At 46.8% G+C, this 22,595-nt stretch overlaps 1 protein-coding gene across 1 annotated transcript in view; it reads right to left on the bottom strand.

The window, feature by feature from the left end:
• The window catches only part of NRXN3 (neurexin 3), a 1,403,073-nt gene extending 1,381,187 nt beyond the window's left edge, over window positions 1-21,886 (bottom strand). The window contains exon 1 of the mRNA XM_084630166.1: window positions 21,667-21,886. The gene's annotated coding sequence lies outside the window, so the exon portion shown is untranslated. The remainder of the gene's footprint in view (window positions 1-21,666) is intronic.
• Between the last annotated feature and the right edge of the window lie 709 nt (window positions 21,887-22,595).

Here is a 22,595-nt window from a genome sequence, read left to right as displayed (position 1 = left end):
TGTCATAAGTGGGAAGGAGGGGGAGAGAGAAAAGAAGTCCCTCCCCTTCCCCTTTTGAAAGTTTGGGTCTTCTGTCCTCCATCTATTACCTTTTTAATCTATAGATATTGATGTGGTAAGTCAATCTGAGGGAGGAAAGTGTCTTCCAGGAGATGAAAAGCTCTGGAAATCTAGGGAAACCCACCAAGAGCAGATCGGGGGCAAGAGGAGAAAGATGTTAGCAGCGATGGGGTCTTAACCAGTATACACATGGCTAAAACTGTGTGAGCAAAGCAGCAGCAGAGCCATGCAAAGGTCAGGTTCTCTGATACAAAATAAAACATGCTGACTTGCTTGTGTTGATTGGAGACTCTAGGTACCTGGCTAAATGATGCACCTCAAACCTCATCTGCAACCCCCATCCCCTGGTTCTATTCCATTGTAGGGCTCCCCATCCAATTCCACCAAAGCACCTCAGTACTGACCCACAACATCCCTTTCTATTCCAGTCCATTCACCTCTCCTGAGCAGAGACCACCATTCAAACTAAACTGTGAGATGCCTGGTGATGGTGGGGGAAAGCCAACAAGGGCCTAGCTTAAGATCAGAAAGCATATTCTGGTTGGGACTGCAGCTCAACTTTAACCCAGGTCTTCAGAGGGGACAAGCATGTGCACAAACCAAATGAGTCCTTTAGAGCTTTAACCAAATGACAAAGATCAACAGAAGGAAATTGGCTTTAGCTGCTGGAATAGATCAAGCACTGCAAACATCACTCACGAGAAGGAGAAGCCCCAGCATTTGGAGGGTTTCCTCTGTCCTTTTTTGGACCAGCATTCCCTGACTGCAGAGAATCTGGTATAGTGGTCCCTGGGACCATTCTATTGGCTTCTTCCCTTGGCTCTCCACATGCTGCATCTCCAGGAACTGCAAGCACAATCATAGATTTTCCTCCCAGGCAGCCTGACCTCTCTACTGCCATCAAGTGCCAATTGGCTGAGTCCTGGGAGGAGAGTACCTCAATGCAGCAGAGGTCCTTCTTGCCTTTGCTTTATGCCTAGAGAGTGGGGTGTCAGGTGTTCCCAGGAGAGAAGACAGTGCTACAAGCACCTCCATATAGAATCCATTTAACTTAAGGGAGAAATACAGTGACCAAAGAACAACATGACCAAAAGCTCCTAGTTTGGCCTTCCTTCAGACACCTTAACCCCCACCATCCACAGGGAGATTTTACAGTGTGGACATCCAGAAGGGTTAAGATAAATCCAGTCTTCCCTAAGCTTCTCAAACAGAAAGAAAAACACTCACCTGTGACCCAACTTCAACCTTCACCAGCAAAATACAAATACCTGATTTGGTGGTGGAGATACACTCTTTGTCCCATCTTTTGTCCGATGTTTATTTAAAGCAAAAAGGCGCCATCTTGATGTGTCAACTAGGAAAACAGTATGTGAGCTCCCCCTGCTGAGCTGCAACAAGTGCTAGAAACCTACATGTTCCTAAGTTAAGCACATTCCTTTCACAGTCACACTGGTTTCTGCTTGGGTAGAAATACAAGGAAGTGGGAGGCAGAGATGGAAGAGAAGAGGGGGGGAAATCAGATCACATCCACTAAATAAGAGAATGAAATAAGCCAGTGGAGGTGGTGATAATCATTTCCATTCTCCATGGATCTAGATTGTCAAAGGTGCCCTGGGTAGCCCCACTTACTACTCTGCACCCATGATCATACCAGCAAGACTTAGCCAAGAAAACCACCATGTCTGACCGAGACCTCTTGGAATGGGTGCCATTGGAAGTGGCATCCGTCCTCCCAGCCTCAGCATCTAAAGTGAGGCATTACACAGGTGAACATTGCTCATAAAAAGCAGCAACTGCAACACCCCCCGTGTGACAAGGAGGCTGGAGCAGTGCTGAGGAGTTGCATTCCTGAAGGGGAGTCTCACCCCATCCTTTGTAGCTGGAAGGAAGGTCACCCCTGTCAGCAGGTAGGAGGTGAAGATGAGGATCTCCACAGGATATTCCCTGGCCCCGAATCTATCAAACTGAAAACTGGAGTTGTCCAGAATTTTCCATCAAAAATTAATACTTAATTTTTCCTGGGAATTTATCAGTGCTTATTACCACAACAACAAAAACAGGTGAAAATTGGTGCAAAAAAACTATTAATAATTTTTCTGGGTAAATATTGGGGTTTATTTTGGTGGACAGAAAGACTGGGGGGAAAGTATTCTGCAGATTAATGCTTTGAATTTCATCCACCAGTGTGGCTTGCTGCAGAACTAAAACAGAACTCAAAACATAAGGCCACCTCTGAGTTTAAGAAAACAATACATCTCTAATCCCCAAATAAAACTTTTCATTTGAATAAACAGTTTACTGTTGTAGACTTAGAACTATTAGCCTATAAATATTTACATTTAATAACTGGGTCACATCATTTGCAGCACATAAACAGAAGAAAAGGATAAGTTGAGTGTTTGTTTTTTTAAAACTTTCAAATGCTTCCTTGTGTTCTGAAACATTTTGATACAGATTTTCATTTTCTTCCCATTTTAGCATGTCAAATCTTGAAACCGTTATCTGCTAACAGCCTGAAATGTGTACATGGTGGGCATGAGATTCATCAGTACATTCAGATGTGCACACACTTCAAAGTTTGCGTGCATGCCTGGTAGTGTATCTTCTAGACTACCATATAGCCTTACTTCAACAGATCAATGTATTATCGTAATACATATATCTCATGCAATGTATTGTATTTTCCTAATAAAACACGTTATGTTTTATATAATTGAATGACACAACAGTAGGGTGAAAATCCGGAAAAAATGAAAAATACTTTTTGTAAAACCCAGGAAATTTTTGGCAAAAATTGGTTTAAACTGAAAACAAAGGAGCTTAATCACGCAAAATGTAATCTGGCCAGGAAGCCTCACCCATAGGGGAGAATGAGGGCACAGCAGTGGTGAGCTGGAACCGGTTGTTAAATTTAGAAGCCCTTTTAGAACCGGTTGTCTCACGAGGGACAACCGGTTCTAAAAGTGCTTCTAAATTTAACAACTGGCCAAAAGTGGCACCTTAGGTGCTGACTCTGTGGGTGCTCCGGGGCTGGAGCACCCAAGGGGAAAATTTGGTGGGCGGCAGCTCCCCGCCCCACCATTCATTGGACTCTGAAACAGAATTAAAAAGGGGTAAACGATCCATTTGAATCCAGAATGGTAGTTAGAGGAATCATTGGGAGTCCCCACCCTGACTATGGCTCCCCTAGGGAGGAGAGAAGGAAGAGCATGTGCAGCCAGCCCAAGGGGAGAAGAAAAAGATACCATAAAAGCCTGCTGCAGACCCCATAGTAGGAGGGGAGAGAGTGAAGTAATAAGAGAACTACCTGGTCTCGGTTTCTGGCTGACCCTATGAAGTCACCACTTAGCATCCACCCTCTGTCTCCCCATCCCATTGCTGCAGGCTGGATCCCTGCCAGAACTGCAGGGACTGGTTAGATCATTAAGTTAGAAGGGGGGAAGATCAGCAGCAGGAAGGAATGCTCTCCCTTATCCCACACCAACTTGCATGTTCATCCCATGTTCTTACGACTCCTATCCAAGTTGGAGGGCTGGGCTGAGCTGAGTGCTGTAGTACTCATGGCAAAGGACTGGGAGTCAAGATTCCTGGGTTCTATTCCCAGTTTGATTCTCTCAAGGTAATACAAGTAAGGCCATTCCGCCTCTTTGTGCTTCAGTTTCCCCTTTGTGAAAGGTCAGGCTTCCAGAGTGTGTAAACGTTGGGAGGAGCAGAGGGGATAGATAATCCTGAAGCAGAGCAGAGCACTGACCTGTAGATTTCACCAAACACTTGAACTCAATGATACAATTGAACGCTCTCAGCCTTCACCCTAGGGACATCCCTAGTTTGCTGGGTCAGAGAGTTTACCCCCAGATTGCCTTCCCTATAGGTCCCAAATCATCGCATCTGAGGCTTGAGGTAAAAAAAAACGTGTGATTCAAAAATAAACAAAGGATAACGTAAGCATCTTACAATGCTGCACACATCCTATTCATAGATCACTCAGGCCCCAATCCCCACCATGCATTTATTATTAATCTGTCTGTTATTATAGATAAGGCCCTGTGGGGGAAAAAATCACAATTTTTTGCTAAAAACATTTCATAGCAGCATCACAGGTGAAAGTTGGAATTTCAGGGGCTATGCACAGTCACTGAGTCCCCGTCCTCCCCAGACTGCTGCGATTTTTCCAACAGCAGGGAGGCAGAAGCAGGCATCCCCGCTTCTGCCGCCCTGCTGAGGCCATGGCTGCTCATGGAGGATAATGGGCCAGTCCCATCCCAGAGGAGGGCAGGGAGGTGGCATACCAGTTCTATCCTTGGGAGGGAGGCTCACCACATGGTGCCGGCCAGCACAGCAGGGATTGGGGCCCAGCACACTCTGCACTCAGCTCTGGCCCAGGCAATCGCTGCTGCTGCTTCCAGTCGGATGGCAGGGAGACAGAGAGGTGCTGACAACGTGGCAATGAGAAGCCTCAGCCTGACCTGCCCCCAGCAGCCCTGGACCAACACTGCAGTGGTGTCTGACGAGGCGCTAAGACCAGACTCCATCTCTGCCACCCCAGTCTCCCCGCCGGGACAGGGCCTCCCTCACACACCTGCTCACATTCCAAGCAGTGGCAGCATGGTGCGGGGGATGGATCCCAGTCTCAGCTCTTACAGCATCTGCCCTGGGCCTGCTGTGGGATGGTCAGGGCCACGGTTCCTAATCGCAGTGTTGTCAGTGCCGCCCACTCTCCGCAGGCAGCCTGGGCAAAAGCTGTGAGCGGAGTGAACCAGGCCCCAAACCCCAGGAGCAGTAACTTTTTTTTAAACTGAATAAATTGAACCTAATGGTAGTCCCTAAAACCAGAGAAGTGCACGGATATTCCTGGGCCTCAAATACATATGTATTACCCACCAGACCCAGAAACATATTACACATTCTACATTGTCAATATTGGTTGTGTTCTCTCTTGTTTTCCAATAAAGTAGGTGCTCCCCTTCTCCATATTCTCTCTAACACAGCAATCTGACACTTCCCTCACCAGCTCTCAATCTTCCAACCTCACCCCCCACTCCTCTCACACAAAGGTTCCAGAAACCTAAGTGTGTGATTTTAGAATATTTTAGGCTAATTTTTCTGTTAAACAGATAATAAAAACCCTGAAACTGACCACGTCTCCTTTGTTTTTGGTTTCTCCTCAAAAAACCTCTTTGCTCAACTCTTTCTGTCTCTGCTCAATGTGTCTTTTCCCTACAGATAAGCCTTTCTCCCCTAACAAACTATTCCCTTCTCTCCTCTCCTACTCCCCTTTCCACCCCTTACCTCCAAGTCCTGACTCCTAGCTCTTTCCTCACCCTTGCATGTTGTACTGCCTATTTCCCTTTGCTGCCTGTCTAGACTCTTATGAGACACCCAGCACCAGGAGACAAAGTACCGCCCAAAGTGAACATGTAAAGCTCTGTTCAGATGGACACATAACTGTAGAAGCTACTATTCTGCTCTGTTCCTCATTCACTCTCTGTTGTTCTCTTCACTCCAGGCCTTTTTCCATCTCCTGCTCCTAACCCCTTTCCAGTGTCTGTTTTCTCACCCAATGCGTCCCAGAGTCCCTCAGCTTTTTGTCTCTTACAGTCTACTCTTGGGTCTCTTTCCCCATCAACCTATCCTTTGCCCCAGTGTATCCTCTGCACCCTCAGCCCCAACCATCCATCTGTATCTAACCCCATGACCCAAGCCTCCCCAATGAATTCTCAAGCCCCTGAGCAAATCCTCAGCCTGCCCGGACTCCCTATTCATTTCCCTCCTCTGCCCTTCACTGAGCCTCTAGTACATTTTGTGCCCCATCATCTGAACCCCTGTGTCTCCAATCTATACTTGGCCTCTGACTCCTCTCCTACACTGTGAGGCAGCCAGCTGGGTGATACTGAGCAGCTGCTGCAAGGGAGACAGAGCAACTGGAGTTCAGAGCTCCCTGCTTACACAGGGGGTGCCACCTCCTCCTTTTTGCAACAGCACACTATGGCCTTCCTATAGCAACATGCCTTCTCACTGAGAATTAGTCCGAAGAATTGAATGACGCTTTGGTGGTCAAAGTAGCCTCAGTGTGAGGCTTGGATAAAGGTTGCAGCTGGTTATTTTGAGCAAAACAGTTCACGCATCCCTACTAATGACATAAGGGGTGAAAAGAAAAGGAGTACTTGTGGCACCTTAGAGACTAACAAATGTATTTATTCACTTTCACTTCTTGGAGAAGCCGAGTGAGGATGCACTTCACTTCCCCTGGAAGAGACAGCCAATCTCACAGCCTTTATCAACAATCAAACCATAGAGGGGCTATTTACATCTCGAACCCCATGCACTTCCAGGAGACAATACTGTGTAAGGAAATCCTCTAAATGGCAAAATGGCCCCTCACGTGCGCAGCCTTTACAGCAATCATGTCCTAGGGAAAACAAAAGGAATAAGGCAGCAGCACCTGTTGTTCTTTGCTGGGCATAGAGTTAGTGCACCACTGGGGACAAAGACGCCTGCATGATGGGGAGGGATGGATCAAGAGTCTGGCACAAGACCGTGTCTCTCTACTGAAGTTTGAGTGACCTATTCTCCCCACATCTCACTGAAAGAAGCTCCCAGAGTTGCCACCTCCAGGCAGATCTGTAATGTGAAGTGTTACCCAGCCAGACACTAGGATGTGGGGGAAGGAGGAAGGGGAGGACACACAGGCAGCCTGCGGTTGAGAGCTCTGAAAGCCTAAGGTCTCTGCAAACGCCCGAGTTAAAAGCGGAGGCAGCCTTCGGGATCGATTATGCATGCACGCCACTGAAAACACAGGCTGCTACAGTGCCAGAGCCCTGCTGGATAATTTATATGCTGGTGTTAGTATTCACAAAGCAGTGGGCAGAGTTCAAAGGAATGAGGTGGGGAATAGAAGTTTAAGACTTAGACAAACACAGCGACAGCCAGCACGTGCCTCAGTGCTACCAGGGGCCTCACTTGTATATGTTACAGGGAGCAGCCAGGAGACATTCTCAGAGCAGCAAGGCAACAGGTGCTTTGTCTGCCCAATTGGCAGGTGGGACAAAGGAACACTCAGAACCAGTGTATGCACTAATGTTCAAACATTAGGGAGTGTGTGTGCACGTGACAATGTGTCTGTTCATTTGGTCCTTGGGCAGTGTGGGGGCTGTCTTCCTCCACAAACTTTCACAAATGTCCCTCCAAACACTATCCCTGACCTGACATGCACAGGGCCACATACGCACAGTTCTACCAAAACCCTTCAGTTCTGACCTGCAGCCCTTCTGCTATTCCTGTCCTGACAAGTACACCCCCACACCAACACAACTCTGCTGAAGCCCTCAGGTCCTGACCTACAGTCCTCCACTCTTCCCCAACAACAACATGTGCCTTTTCTGAGCCAGTTGTGCTCCAGATGCACTAGATTACATGATGGTTTCTGCAACACAGATCAACACACATTATAGCAGGGGTGAGCAAACTTTTTAGCTCAAGGGACACATCAGGGTTGCGAAACTGTATGGAGGGCCGGGTAGCGAAGGCTGTTCCTCCTCAAACAGCCTGGCCCCCGCTCCTCCCACTTCCTGCCACCCTCAGAACTCCCTGCTCCTTGTCCCCTGACCACCCCCTCCCGGGACCACCCGCCCCAACCCCCGGGACCCTACCGCCTATCCAACCCCCACTGCTCCCTGTCCCCTGACAGCCCCAATCCCTATCCTCACCCCTGCCCCCTGACAGGCCCCCTTGGACTCCCACGCCTATCCAGCCGCCCCCTGCTCTCTGTCCTCTGACTGCCCCCTGGGATCACCTGCCCCTTATCCAAACCCCCTCCGCTCCATGTCCCCTGGCCACCCCCCACCAAGGGACCCCCTGCCCCTTATCCAACCCCCCTGCCCCATCCAACCATTCCCTGCTCCCTGTTCCCTTACTGCCCACCGGGACTCTCTGTCCCTTATCCAACCCCACTCCCCTCCCCCTTACCATGCCACTTAGAGCAGCAGGAGCTCACAGCCCCGCCGCAGCCAGCCACGGCTCCGCGCTGTCCAGCAGGAGCGGTGGGCCAGAGCACTGGCAGTGTGGCAAGCTGAGGCTGCAGGGGAGAGGGGACAGCAGGGGAGGGGCCGGGGACTAGCCTCTCTGGCCAGGAGCTCAAGGGCCGGGCAGGACGGTCCCGCGGGCCGGATGTGGCCTGTAGTCTGCCCACCTCTGCATTAGAGACTAAACTGAGACCATCAAACTCCTTTCACTTGTGATTTTACCAAGATTTGATCCTAGGTCTTCAGAGAAGAAGGCCGGGTCGTTAACTACCACTGGCCACCCAAAAGTTGAACTCTATGCATTGGCCCAGCTTTACCACTGCCGGTGCCTCTCAGCCATCTGGTTATCAGGAGAGAAAGATGGGCAGACAGCAATGTCATCAATTTACCCGTCACTACGTCTGCACACGTTTTAGATCAGACACAACACAAATGGCATTAGAGTAAGTACCAAAGGGTTGACTTCAGCAGAGATGCAGAGTAAAGGCTGTCTGCCCTCCCCCATCCACAAACTCCAGCACACGTACTGTTCTGGACTAGATCCCAGAGACGTACAGCAGTTAGGCCCATCACACCACTACTGCACCCCTAACACAGCTAGCCAGTCTGCCACAGAGAGGGAAAAGCAACGCTATGTATATGATGAAGAAAGAAGGGTCCTAGCCAGGTGCCCTGCCCTTTGCCAATACTCTGAATCCCATGCATCCTATTCATCCAGCCACTGCCTTCACATCTCACCCTCATTTAATCAGAGGCCTTCCCCACAATCCCCTGCCACCAGGGGCATCCCAGAAGTCACATGATCTGAAGGGACAGCCAAGCCTGGGCCATGTCTGAACTAGAGATGGGCCTAAATGAAAGCCCACATGTCTGAATTCTGGAGACAGAACCAAACTGGGTATCATGTACAGACTGTGCTGGTACCCCAGATTATTAGTCCACCTACAAATCTGCGTCCCGCTCATCTGTTCCAACAGAATATAGTATCCACAGGGATTTCCGGGGTGGGCTGGATTCAGTAACAGAAAACTGTCTCTGCCAGCGATCAGGTTGGGGTAGGTTTTGGAGAAGTGGTTTGCTACACTTGGCTCTAAGGACAATTGCTAGAACCACCTCTCCTCTCCACATTTCTGTCGGGTCATTTTACAAAGCAGTATGTTTTTCCACGGAGCCTGGCAGACACCCTCAATGTTGAGTTTATTTCATGTCATGAAAAGAAAAGGAGGACTTGTGGCACCTTAGAGACTAACCAATTTATTTGAGCATGAGCTTTCGTGAGCTACAGCTCGCTTCATCAGTTGCATCCGATGAAGCGAGCTGTAGCTCACGAAAGCTCATGCTCAAATAAATTGGTTAGTCTCTAAGGTGCCACAAGTCCTCCTTTTCTTTTTGCGAATACAGACTAACACGGCTGCTACTCTGAAACCTGTCATTTCATGAGTCTGTCTCCATATTCTGCAGCTAAGACCATAGCTTTGGAACAATTACACTGTTTGCCTTATACTTTGCATTAGGCTATGGCAGAGTCTCCTGAACGAAAGTGGTGGCAGCCCTATAGCTTGTGATACTCAGAACGGGACTGGATAAAGCACTAGAGAACAGAGTGTAGGGAAACAATCTTGCACTGACCCCCAAGGTGAAGAATATCAACTAAAGGCGACTAAATTTAGTCTAATGTCTATGATCCTTCATGAGAAGGATTTAACCCTCTTCTCCTGAATTTTGGGACCCATTTTAGAGATGGGGAATCTGAACTAGTGACCTGCCTCAAGTGACACAGCAAGTCAGTGGCAGAGCTGGAAGAAGAGCTCGTGTTTCCTTCCCTATCCACTTGACTATACTGCCTTCCTGCTCAGCCCAGCCTGGGAGTGGGGGGAAAAAATGGAGATTTCAGGAAGAACAAATGCTTGAACATAAGTGCATGAAACTATCTGGACACGTACAAGAGAAAAGAGGCTTTAAAGCAGAAAGGGAGAAGTTGTTCTTGTTACATGGAAATGGAAAGACCAGAATAATGGATTTAACAAGGACAGAAACAAAAATTAAAGAGAACAAACAAACTTGAAATAGTAAATAAGTCAGATCAAGAACAGAGGCATTTTCCCAGTGTGACTTTGGAGAGATCAGAATCACTAGGCAGCTCTAAGAAATGGTTTTCTGAGCATCTACTAGGGACAATCCACCAAGATCAGAGACTAAGAAGAGGGAAAAAAACAAACAAACAAACAAAAAAAAACCACTGAGCAACACTACCTATCTGTCCTCTTCATTTTACAAATGTGAAAACTGAAGCTCAGAGGACATGAAGGGCCCAAGACCACAAAAATACCCAGTGCCCTTAGTGACTTGTCCCCAAGGGCACACAACAAGTCTGTGGTAGAACCAGTATTAGATCCCAAGATTCCCAGCTCCCATTTCCAGAGGCCTCCCTTTTAGTCCCTTTTAGCACTAAAGATCCGATAATTACACTAATTGGGGTCCTCTGGAGTAGAGGATTCCAGACAGCCACTCTACCCAAAAAGATTCCCTAAATGGGTGCCCCATAAAACAGGGCCTTGGTCTTACAGCTTGTTTGTAGTTAAAATGATCTAAAACTTACAGCACAATACCATACTACTGACCATACAAGGTATGCCTTAACATTCCCTCAATCCCCACTGGGCTGCTAAAGGATGTCAGCGGCACAGCAGATGTAAATAAGAGGAAGGCTGTGAACAGTAACATAGGGGTTAACAACAAGCACTTTCCTGTCATGACTGTGGTTGGCAGGTAACATGACCATGTGATATTAGCTGAATCACAAGTGGCGGAGGGGAGTATAAGTAAGAAGCTTGGCATTGCCAGTCAAAACACTTTTCCAGCAACAACCCAGGGAAGAACAAGAATTTATTGGTGACAGAGGTACAAATATAAATTAATTATAATTAAACCTGGTATACAGTATATCACTGCCCAGAGAGGGATGCTCAAGTACAACTGGACACCAACAGAACAATTCAAAAATCATTTGATCCTTTAGGAAATAAAAATGTTCCTTAGGTACCCAGAAGAGACCTTCTTGTAGGCACCTGAACATAAATACACCACAAGTATTAAATGAAGTGGACAACACAGAAATCTAGTCACCATCCCATCATGAAGACCTTCCTTCCAAAAGTAAGTGGATTCTAGACCCAGCTTCAAAAAGGTGCTGACACCAAGGCTTGGGAAAGGAAGGACAGTGTTTCAAGCGGCAAAGGCATTGATATGGTCAGCAGCATTCACAGACTCCAGGTTCTCTCACTGAGTTACAAGGAACCCCAGAAGAAACAAGTTATTCAATAATCAACTGGAATGTCATCCAACTAGGCACTAGCCAAGATGATCTCCTGACACCTTGACTAGTGGTCTAGCATGCCCCAATCATATCAGCTGTTGTGATTACACAACAATTTATCCCCAGGCATATTCATATGCTGCAGAGTAGAATCCTAAGACCTTCAGCTCCAAAAAGCACAGGCCTCTGTCTCTTGAACTAAAGATGATGATCTCCCTATGGTAGTAATAAGTCCCTTATCCTTCCTGAAGGTCAGCCACCAGAGGGCAACATCACTTGAATACGAAGAATATAGAGTTGCCATAGTTAATTCTAGCAAAAATTCTGAAAGGGATATTGAATTTCATAGATTAGGACTCAAGCCACTCTCTAACTATTAGAGAGCAGGATAACACTTAATGAGGAGGGAGCAGATTATCCCACATTTGCCTACTGCGGGGTTCTTCAACATTGCTCTCAAGCACGTGGTACTGGCCACTGTCAGAGGGAGGATACCTGCCTGAATAGACCTTAGGTCTGATCCAGTATAGCAAGCGGCCGTGGAAATCATTAGGAACCATCCAGACACCTCATAGCCAGACCCCAAACCTAGCTCTGGTCCCACATGCACATGTTCCCAGAGGTTCCTCTGAACCAAACAGGAAAACCTCTTTCTTATAAAGGCCTCAAGGTGTGCACTACCAAAGAATTGACTGTAAGGCCACCACAGTGCTCCACGGTTGGCTACTTATACGAACCCAACTACTAGTCAGACAAAAAAATAAACAGTCACTCACAGCGTCTGGACTCACTTTTCAGTAACTTCCCTGAACTTCTATGGGAAATGAAAAGCAATTCCCTTAGCAACTTCTTCAGAACTGCCATAGCCTACATCATTAGCTATGAAAAGCACCTGCCTTTAATGACTCAGCTTCCAGGTGTTCCTTCTCAACTCCCTTGGGCCCTAGAGCCCTCCCACATAATATCTAACTTAGACCACTTCCCTTTATTGGGGAAACTGGGATATGGGGGTATCATGAGCACCTACTCTGTGGCCCCAAAGGGTTTGTAACACCCTTTGTGCACCCCTACATTTCACATAGGCCACAAAATAATAATCTCAGGGTAATTGTCACTCACTACACACATGTGGGCTAGATTTTAACTGGGGAGCCATAGGTGTGAAACTCTTTCTTCTTGCCTCCCAATCTTATTATTTAACCACAAGGCCATACTGCCTCCCCTACTTGCCCTCCATACAACTTTACTGACTTCAGTGGGGTTGCACAGGAGATCTGCAGGTATAGAATTTGGCACACAGTGTGTTTATCTTCCTTAAGAACTGCTCCTCCATGGCTAGCCAGTTCCCTTTTAGGTTTGTCTTGAAGCTGCAGTAGGTCACCTGCAGCCAGATTTTTGCACCTTCTAGACTGGTGCCTGTGGACCAGATAGGAAGGCAGCAGCCAGTTAGGTTCTCTACAGGAGAGGGGAACCATTTAAAATAAAGTAAGAACTGACTGAAATCTTTGTCAAGAATTTGAATCTCACTTTTCCAGAGGTTCAAAAAAGGTCAGATAGATTCTTCCCTCACCTCATTATTTTTAATTTACCCAGCACCACCTCAGACTGGAAACAAAAGGAAAAACAGAAGCTGTTCAATCTTAAAAGTATTTCTTAAAAATAGCAGGGAGGGGAGATTTTCCAAGCAAGAAGCCATAATAAACCTAGAACTCCTACCACCTGCCCTATGCCTCCTCCCCAGGTGAGAAAAAAGGCTCGCTGTCTCGGATGTAGGGAGCAGAGTGCACTGGAGTGGGGGAGGGAGGGGATGTCATGTCATCCCATCATACCTTCCAATATGCTGAATTCCAGGAGAGGGCATGTTAAATATGTGCCTCACTCAATGTTATATTCATGTTCAGTAATCATCTCCTGCACATGGGGTAAATTGAAGTCCAGGTGAACTACCAGTTCTGGCTCTTCTAGGCAACACGAGCACACACACCGTTACAACTGATGTTTTCATTTGCACCTGTGTTTAATTAATCTGCGCCACCACTGTGTGGAAGGGCAGCAAGTAAGGAGTGTATTGGGCTCTGAGCTGGTCAGAAGGCTGCCTTGATCTCTATCACTCCTGGAAAGTTTTTTTTTCCCCCTATGAAAATAAAGGGGTTTGTTGGGGACATTCAAGTGGCTGTGTGGCAATTCTTCAGTGTGCAACACGCCAAAGATCACACTTTACTGGAAGGAGGGAGGCTCCTCTTTAGAAGGAGTAAATGACTCTAAACAGTGGGTGGACAGATTTGTCCCCAGCCCTTTCCTCTTCTCCCTCTATAATCCATCATGGAAGCAGCTGATAGCAGGTCCCTCCACACAACTCTTACCAGATCCCACTCCTCTTCACATCAGTTATTTTTTGCAATTCATGCAGATTCCCTTTTCCCCTGAAATCAATGTTTAATTAACACATTATTGGAAAAAAATTGGGCTGTAACACACACTGAAATGAAGCCAACACATCCCTGCTCTGCAGACACACCAGGTCTCATCTGGAGGGTTACCCCACTGGAGAATTTTTCCTTCCCTTCACCCCATGTCCTCCCTCTGCTGACATTAAGGCTCATCCCGCCAGATAGTTATGCCCTTTTCCATCACCACAAATTCTTCCCCTCCTCAAAATGCTCACCCCCAGAAATAAACACTTGGCCAGGGAAGACACGATAGTACTGCAGAAAGAAACAAATGCTTCCCAGACGCTATGTGACATTGGTACAGCCGTGCAACATTCCAAGGGGTAATCTTCCCCCTGCCCCATTCCGCTTACGGCGGAATCTTTGAACCTGTCCTAACAGCCTTGGGAATTCTGCCCCCACCCATATTTTTGCTAAATTCTTACCACTCCCTGGTCCTCACTATGGCCCTCGTTCCTCCTGATGAGGCTCCCATCACCACAGCAGTAGAAGGGGTGAGGCTGCAGAGACAGGATGTTCTCTAGTGCCATTCCCAGGGTCAGTCCAGTGAATGGATGCTGGGATCACTTGTTGCTACGCTTTCTGATGGCAGATGGCAGGCTACTGCCAGCTTTGAAGGCTTAAATCACACCTCAAATCATCCACCCTCTTCTATCCTTATCAGTTATTATTCCAGCCCACTCTTCAGCTTTCATCCTGCTGCTGGGAGTTGCTTGGATGCAGGGGATGCTGCAGCAGCATCAAGGGCATTTTGAGGAGGGATCTAATTCTCAAATATCCCTCCCTGCCACATACACAGGCACCCCCACCTCCCAGGGTTAGTGCAGCAGTCAAGAGAGATTACCCCTGATTCCATGATCTCCTAGACTGGACTGTGCCAGTGATGAAAAAAGAAATCAGGACAGTTGAGAAATCCAACTACCCTAGCACTTCATTCCCGGGATCCGAGGCTCCTGGTGTTAATTAGTTCCTGTAGTATGATGGATGACAGCAGCAGGGCCAAGAGTGACACAAGCAGACTGTGCTCTGAAATAAGATGTCCTTCATCATCAAGGGCACAGGAAAGGGCTCTGGAAACGACAGGAGTTGAGCCACACCACCACTGGGACATGGCAGATAAGCTCTCAGAGCCCCCCATGTCTCTATCCCCAGTCACCAAGAGACAAGAAGTGGGCAGAGGGAGTAGGTGGGAAAAAGACTGATCTACCACTGGGGTCTGGCAGATGACGGAGGAGCTCCAAGAGACAATAGGGGGAGAGGTGGAAGAAGGGCTAATCCTCTCTGCCAGTAGAGGATGCTCTTTCAGATAAGCTGAAATGAATTTTTCAGCTATGCCTAAAATACTCTGTAAATGCCTCTTCCCGTTCCCTGTCCACCACACCCTTCCCATTCTGCTCCTAGCACAGAACAGTCCATACGTTCACAGCCACGACTTGCCACTTACACACAGCTTGCGGTTCTGCAGGAACATGTGCCACAAGGGTCAGACAGCTGAACTGCTCTGGTATGAGACTGCTATGGATTCTCACAGGCAAGTGTTTTCTGAGAAGGGCAGCAACAGCCCCCACCTATCCTTAAAAAAATCCAAACCACGCTTCCCCACCCCATTTCCAGCCACTCAACATTTCAACCACACCAACAGGAGGGCCACGGCAAAGTCTAGTTCAAATCAGCCCAACCCAAAACCCTGACTTTTCTTGGCCTAAAAAAAGTAATTAGTGTTACTGGCAAAATGTGCCAGAAGATCAAAGGTACTGGAGACTGCCATCCTCTGCCCATACAGCAGGGACAGCTTAGACAGTGGTAAGAGCATACTTCCTCTATGCTAACCTTTGACTAATGTGTCTCAGTCTATCTGCTGACACTGCTGTCAAGAGGGCCAATAAATGTAAGCCAAGACGCTCAAAGTCCTTTATACACATTAATCCTCACGTTCCAGTCGTCATGAGGGGAAACTGAGGCAAAGAGCTGGGAAGTGACTCAACCCCAAAGTCACACAGTTTGTTGGTGACTAGAACCCAAGAGTTCTGCCTGCCTATGCTCTAACCAGTAAAGCCTAGTCCCTGCCACTTGTTCTTTGCATAAGGAGAGGGAGATATAGGGCTTAAATGAAATGTGGCTGACTTGTGGGTCCAGCTACACTGAGAATAGTCCCAGAATAAGTTCTGTGCCCTTTTCCTCCTGGATGAATCTATTAAGCACATCGGTGCTTGGGAATAGAGTTAATTTTTATTGTATTTTTTTTAAAAAAATAACCAAACTTCTCATGAATCTCCAGGAAGTTTCATCTTTGACTTTGGCTGGAGTTTAGGACAAAGTTTCTGGTCCCTTATTACTTCATTCCCAGAGACTCCATCTGTCCTTTCCCCAATGTAGCATAATATGGCTCTGCCAGCACACATATTTCCACCCGCACACACCCCAAAGTGCAGCAGGATGTGCAGAGTCACTTGCCAGAGAACAGAAGGGGAAGGATCAAGGGGGAAAAGTAACTGTCTTCTCCCCCCCCCCCCCAGAAAGAGAAAAGAAGACACGAAGAGATGCTATTGGACTGTGGAGCCCTGAAGGATGCTGCAGGAAGCGCAAACAAGAAGCAAAGATATCACTAGATCCACTGAAATGCTGCTGCTGGAGCAATGAGAAAGGGAGAGGAGGAGTGATTTCTTGCTTCCCTGGAATGCCATGCCCATAGACCAAGAGGGTCATTTCTGGCTTGGGAAATCAGGAATGCAATATGGAAACTTTTACCTCAAGGGCACTGGTTTAAATCCAGTCCACACTGATGAAGTTTAAACGCCATCCCCATCTGACTACTGCTGTTGGGCAGCTTATAAGAAATGAGCCGGTGGGGGTTTCCTAGTGGGAAAGGTGTCCCAATCATATAATCCACCATCATTGTTGGCACTAACTGCCCCACCCTCAGCAGAAGGGCCAAAGACTACATGGGCTGTGTGGACTGAACTCCCCTCTCACTTCCAGAAGTGGAGTCACTCCAGATTAGGGGTGCGGAACACTGGAAAGGGAGACTTGCTCAGCTGCTGTCCGGGCTGTGCCTGCCCGATGAATAAACAGAATGTCAACCTATGGGGCTCTCGGTCTAGTACATTCCACCTGCACAAAACTCACTTTCAAATCATTACAGTTTATCGAGAAGAATTTTTTTCCCACCTTCCTAATTATTAAACACAAATTTCTTCTCATTTGGGTAGGCGCTGGGTGTGCCATTGGGATGTATCAATAACTCAGTCACTGGGGGAATGAAAGAACCATAAAAATCAGTGCCTACCTTCACCGTACAAGAAAACAGAGTCATTCTTAGGGTCAGAGCAACTACCTGGGACCTGCAGCACCCTCTGCCTGTTGCTCACCCAGCCACTGCCTTGTCATCTCTACAGCAGCCATGGCTAGCTCTCAAGTGCTGGAGCTGCAGCGCGACAGCCATTTACTGAGTTGTTTGGGGGGGGGGGAGGGTAGAAAGGGCCCAAAAAGAAACAATTCTCAATTGAAACTGGCCAGCTGAGGCTCAAGTGGGATCAAACCTGAGAGGACAAAGCAGCTGAACGAAGGAGCCTTCATTTTTCTGTGCAACACCCATGCAGAAAGCAGGTGTGTGACCCCCTGAAAATCCTCTACCCCACCCCTTTGGCTATAATTTGCCACTGTTTCTGAAGGTCAGCTCCAAAAAAGAGAGATGAGGAAAGCAAAAGGCACATAAAGATGGCCCGGAATGTATCTATTTCCCATTCATTATCGCTTGTGAAGCAGAAAGATCCAGAAACACCGGGACTTAGAAGGGTGCAGTGAAATTTAGCCACACGCAGGAGACAGGGGGAATTGGCCGACAGGAAGGCGGAAGCCATTAGAGATCCTTTCTCTCTGCAAGCTCCTCTCAGAGCCCTGCAAGAGACCAGCCAGACCATGACTGAACAACGAATGTTCACTGAAGTGTAGGGAGGACTTTGGATCCAGGGAGAGGAGGGGGATTACAGGTTCTGCCAGTCACTGGGCGGGGTTCCAAATGGACAAGCTAGCCAGCCGTGTTCTACACTCTGTTAACAACCTCACCACTGCTGCCTTGTCCTGCCCACATACTGTCCACCCACTACCCATCTACAATCACCCACACAACCTCTTCAGGGCTCACTTGGTCCTTCCCCTTGCTAGGGTTGGGGAAGGAGGGGGGATTTTCCCCCTCGCTCTGCTCAGACTAGAAAAGCCGTGCCTCTCCTGCACATCATACCAGAGAAAGGCAAGTAGATATCCCCCCTTTTTGTTTGCCACCCTGGAGTCTCTCACACACAGCCTCTGGCACAGAACTGCATGGAAATGTTGATATTCCCGTGATGGCTGATCAAAGGCATGGACAGGCTCATGGAGGAAGAGAAGGGATGGCAGAGGAAGACAAGCCAAGAAAGGCTTTGTTTGATCCGGGCTCCAGTACAGCACACGCCCTCTCTCTACGTTATAATGCCCTCTAGCTCAGATACACAAGTGGGCTTTGCAAGGGGAGGGGTCTGCTGGGTGCATGTGTGTGTTTGTCTCCCCCGAGTGTGGATATCATGCTCCTCAGAGCCCGCCAACCTCAGCCCAAGCTCCCTGGAGTAACCTTTATTCCAGTGCATTGCAAGCATGTATTTCACAGATGGTTAAACTGAATCATTATCACTGGGCGTTCATTTGACCAAAAAAATTTTATTAACGTCGTCAGGTTTATCCATCCCCCCAAATACACACACATGCTCCCTCCCTCCCCCAAGCCCCTGCGCTTCACAACCCCCCCCCCCCAACATTCAAATCTCATGATGTGCGACACAGCATCCTGGAAAACCGAACAGCAAGATGGGGTGGAGAAATGGATGGACGTGCCTTTGGCATTTGCTGCATTTCCCACCCCCCTAACAATGTCTATCCAGCCCCCCACCCCGCAAAAAAAAAGAAAATGAAATTAAACCATGGCCCATCTTGGGTAGGAGGGCATGTCTTTGTGTGGGCGAGCCATGGTCACACTCGTATCAGGAGCCTGCATCTGCGTGGCATGAAGCAAAGGTCATCGTGCCACTGTTGTGATGCACTAAAAAAAAAAAAGCCGCAGAGCCATCAGGATGTAACACGGAATTTTCTCGTCAAGAGATGAGATGCCTTCGGGGGGGTTGGGAGGAGGAGAGAGGGTGTGCAGATGTGGGGTGAGGGGGAATGGCAGAAATGGGGGGGAATGAAGAATACAAAGCCCTGTGCTGCTAATCCAAAAGCGACAAGCCATCCCTTCCCCCCTCCGCACGCCCTCCTCCCCCCGAAATGTTGGTGCAGATGGATTTCTGTATCTTGGTTTTGCAGCAGTGGGTCTAATGACTCCCAGACCAAACCCCCTCGCTAAAATAACCCCTCCCACATTGTTTTTATACCGGTCTGAGGAATAATGTGTTTTTAGAGATCATGGGCTTTTTTTAAAAAAAAAAAAAGATGAGGCTGCGCAGACATTATGCGAACAAGCTGCTCCCCGCATCACCTCCATCTCCCCCACCATGTTCCCCAATTTCGCCCCCGCCCACACCTCTCCATCCTTCCCCTCACCAACGCTCCCCCCGCAAAGGGAAAAACCCCACATCATCATCTGGGTAACCGATCTCAAAATCCCAAGCCCTAATCCGCTTGAATTTGTTTTTTCCCTTATATAAGCAGCAGCACGTCAACATGTTCAGTAGAAACGCAGCGTAAAATGAGGCCAGGCTACAGCCATGGAACAGGGTGATATCGGCAGATATCGGTCTGCCTAGAAGCCATCATCACTGGAATTATGACATCGACTACGGGGCTTTTATTTATTTATTTACTTATAACTCTTTTCTTTTCTTTTTCTTTTTCTTTTTTTTTAAAAGAACAAAAATAAAATAAATAATGAAAATCACACAGATACACACCCCACTGGAAGGTGCCCGAATACTCCAGAAAGGGAATTTTCACCTCCTGACTTTGAGGTTTTTTTAAATAAATAAATACAGCCCTGTTGCTCGCGTGATCCCCAAACTTCCAGTGTCCCCAGATGCAACTCCCTTCTCCCCTTCCAGAAAACAATATGCTTTGCAGGAGAAAGATGGACATTTCGGAAACTGCCAACGACCGAAACAAAAAACATCAACAGGAATATAAAATTATCAAAATATAATACCTCAACTCCTCCAGCAGATGAAGTGTGTCCGTCCACAACACCAAAGGCAATAATCTCAGCTCCCTCCCCAACCTCCTCCTCCATAAACACGACTAGCCCTTAGATAAACTTGCCCAACTTAACAATATAGCCCGCTTTTCCTTACCTGGCTAGAAATACAACACCCTTCAGTCTCACACTACAGTTAATAACTGACTTCATCCAGTTAGCAGGCAAATCCTTTTTGGTTCAATTTTTTTCCTCACACACGCAACATCTCTCTCTGACTTTTCACTAGGCTAGTTAAGAGTTCACCCCCTTAAAAAACAGTCACTCAAAATATATTGTAGCATAGGTGTTAGTGAGCGATCATGTCAATAACCTCTTTTGGAGGGCTTTGTGCTTAACACAGAACAATCACGCGCAAGAAAGAAACAAGAACAAAAATGAATATTATTTTTTTAAAACTATTTTCAACAAAGCTTTGAATAGCTGCGCCAAGAGGAGGTGGAAACAGGGGCTTGCATAAGCGAAAGTGGTCTTTTAAAAATTATTCCATTTTTTAGCTTTGGTTCTGCCTCTCTGATCCTTTCGCTTTTCTCTCTCTAATTTCTTTTGGGGGAGCGGTGGGGAATGGAAAATAATTTTTTTAAAAAGAGAGATTTCAATTGTAATGAAATGTGTCCTTAAAGAGTGGTAGTTAATAAAAGTAGTTCTTAACTATACTGCAATTAAAATAAAATTAAGGGAGTAAGCAAAAGACAAGTAACATGCAAAGCACCAGAGTCAGTGCCCATAAGTAGGGGAATTACATCATTGCCCTGGAGTGGATGATGTTTTTCTTTTAAATTATAAAGTAGTTAGATTTTTAAAAAAAAAAAGAAAATCATGGGTATTTTGTATGCATCTTGCACGAAGAAAGAATCAAACCAACCTTTAAGGTCACTCGCTGCCTGAAAATGCACAGCAGTCGCTCACAGTGGAAGTTTTCAGGCAAGACGGCTACTAAATCATTAATATAAACAAATGGAAGGCGGGGAGGGAAGGTTCCTCTGTAATAGATCCAAAGACTAAGGAAAAAAAGAAAACTTTCTTCTATTGCCTCTTCCTTCCTCATTAGTAAAAATTTTGTAAAAGAAAAAAAGAAATCCTTCAGCCGCTAGTCAAATAGTTTGATTCCTAAGCAAGTCCCTGTTATAATTCAATGTAGCAGCATCTTGTCTCCCCACAAAAACACCCCCATTCTCTACTTTTAAAAACCAGCCCCTCCAAAATAGTAATTTTAAAAATTAAAATAATAAAAACAAAAAAAGAAGCAAAAATAAAAGTACTGGTTAGAGAGGAGAGTTTGTGCTTGTCACTTGAAAACAGATCAGCCCACTAGGTGTGCCGTTTCCAAAAATCTTTCTCACTTTTCATAACTGGGAGGTTATGAGGGGAGAAGGAAAGGAGGGCAGGGGCAGGTTGGTAAAAACTCACAGGAAGAGACCAAAAAATAACAAATCTCCAAGATATTTGTGATCAAAAATGTAAAAAAAAAAAAATCACCCTTGGAACTCTCAAGTGAGAGCACCCACTACCTTTTAAACTGAAAGACTTTCTACTGGATACATCGAAATATCTGTTCATTTTGGGTCTTTCTTCCATCCTGCCATCCTTCCCCCAAAGTCTTACCTTTGCAGTTGAGAAGAGGTTTTGGCTGTTTTATCAACTCTTTGTTTCCTCTTTGGGGACGTAAGAATCCAGGGTGTCTCTCTAGGAAGGACTGGTGGGGAAGGGTGGGGGTATTGGTGATGCTAAAACGGGTCCTTGATAGCTTGGGATGCAGGCAGAAAGGGGAGGTTTGGCTTGCCTCTCCCTCTCAGTGAGTTGCATGCAAGAGGAGATGTGTAGAGCTGAGCTCTCTGCCTGAGACTGTCAGAGGAGCCCAGGAATTTCACGCACTCCAGAGCCAATCCCTCCCTCTCTAGCGCACAGACCCCAGCATTTAAAGAGACAGCCAGGCTGTGTGGCTCAGAGTTTCACACTCTCCTCCCAGGGCTGTTTTGCAAACAGCTGACAAGATGTAATCTGGGGACATCCTCAAGCCCTGGATGACTAAGAGGCAGGTGCTTGGGAGCCCAGCTTTCCCACACTGAAAAGGATTCTTACGCAAACTGGAACGGGGAGATAACACACACACTCCCCTCCTGGGAAAGTCCTGTAGAATTTAATAGGGATGAAACTAATAGGGTTCTATAGAAATTAAACGGGGATGTTTTTAAATGACTCTGAAAACCTACAGCATATGATAGAGAATGATCTCCTTCCTACAGAATTATTAAATCATCCTATTGAATTTAACAAGAATTATTTCTATTCTATTTGGGTTCTTCCTGCTGTAGGATTCTATAGTCTGTTTTAAAAGGTCTACAGAAAGATAGTCACTCTGTTAAATTCTATAGGACTTTCCTATAAGGGACATGCACACTCATGAATGCATACACCTCTGCCTGTATTTTACATTCATATTCACTACAAATAACACCAGAGTTAAATAATAATAAGATGGTAAGCCTGGCTGGTGAAAGGCAGGCAATACTGAGTTCAGATGGTACTCTGTC

This window comes from Lepidochelys olivacea (assembly GCF_965140295.1).
Source record: "Lepidochelys olivacea isolate rLepOli2 genome assembly, chromosome: 6".
Classification (NCBI taxonomy): Eukaryota; Metazoa; Chordata; order Testudines; family Cheloniidae; genus Lepidochelys; species Lepidochelys olivacea.
This window is presented reverse-complemented; position numbering and strand designations above follow the sequence as displayed.